Source organism: Charadrius vociferus, unplaced genomic scaffold (assembly GCF_000708025.1).
Source record: "Charadrius vociferus isolate BGI_N301 unplaced genomic scaffold, ASM70802v2 scaffold473, whole genome shotgun sequence".
NCBI lineage: Eukaryota > Metazoa > Chordata > Aves > Charadriiformes > Charadriidae > Charadrius > Charadrius vociferus.
Window position 1 is genome coordinate 1,653,004 of NW_009647444.1, and position 1,337 is coordinate 1,654,340.

The 1,337-nt window shown below is 42.6% G+C and overlaps 1 protein-coding gene across 1 annotated transcript in view; it reads left to right on the forward strand.

Annotated features, from left to right (window-relative positions):
• The window catches only part of ZC4H2 (zinc finger, C4H2 domain containing), a 9,094-nt gene that overhangs the window by 1,048 nt on the left and 6,709 nt on the right, over positions 1 to 1,337 (forward strand). The window lies entirely within an intron of this gene.

Here is a 1,337-nt window from a genome sequence, read left to right on the forward strand (position 1 = left end):
GGTGGGTGCCCCGGGGGCTGGTGCACAGCACCCGTCCCGCGGTGGGCGCGGGGTGCGTTGAAAGAGGGGGCTCACAGGCACGGCACCCGGTGTGCCCACAGCGGGGACGTGCCTCTCCCTTGGCTTTAGGGAGGGCAGTTTCACTCTTTGGCTTCAGGCACTGATTTTTCAGGATGAGGCCTGAACTGGCTGTATTCGGTAGGTATTCAGGCATCCAAAAGCCAAAACACGTTGGGAAGAAAGTGAGGGCAGTGATTTTGGATGTAGCTGGGAGTTGTAAGGCATGCTGACAGTGGGGAACCACAGAGCAATGAGAAGTGTTTTGGGACACGACAGCTGGAGAGGGGCTACCGGGGAGGGAGGAGAGAGGGCAGGGGACAAAGGCACTGCCACCGGTCACAGAGACTTCTGGCTGGGAATGGCACCTCTAAGAAGCATATTTTACTCACGGAAGAGGTGAACCAGGCAGCAGTGTTTGGGCCTCGGCCGCCCTCACACAAAGGTGAACAAAGATCAAGGAAAAATACTTGTGTCTCGCATCCCAGAACTATTTGTAGACAGAGATGGGACAACACATGCTTTGCAGAGTAAGAACAATGCTCTTCTACTCACCTGTTAGGCAGGCTTGGTTTTAAAATACAGATCTAAATATGGCCTACTACACTTTGTGGTCCGATTATTATAATACTTAATTTAAATGTCCCACTAAATTATCTTTTCAGAATGAGTGGTATCATGTATTTGGAAATTGATGGTGCATTCATCTTTCTGATAATATATTCAAAGGTTATATATAAACTGTAATTAAGATATTTTTGCTATTAGTTTGTGGCATAAGGTAGTGTAAAGGTGATGTTCCTAGCTTTCGTATACAGTGAAGTATCAAGAAAGTTGCTTGAATAGATTTTAAATTTAAAAAAAAAAAATCAACATCAAAAAGTCAATCCTACTTGCAACATTGATGTCAATTTTGGGACTCCTTTAACATAATCTGATCAAATAAACCTATTTTTTCATCCCCAAATCTTTTAAAAGGAGCTTGCATTCTATGAGGAATTTTCTTCAAAATAAACATGAGAATTTCTCATGTTTACCAACACACCTTTGACAGATTTGGCAGGCTTTACTTTAATCTGCATTCCTTGTATTATTCTACAGGCAGAGAGGAAAAAAGCCCTCACAATCAAAATCAAAGAAATTGCCCATTCCTGTAGTTGATCTCTATCACTTATTAAAGGCAGCTCAGCTGGGTATTTGAAGGGATTCTGGAATCTGATTTTGAAGACCTGTATCTATATCCGTATTTATAGATACATACATATTATTTCTTGTCAAAG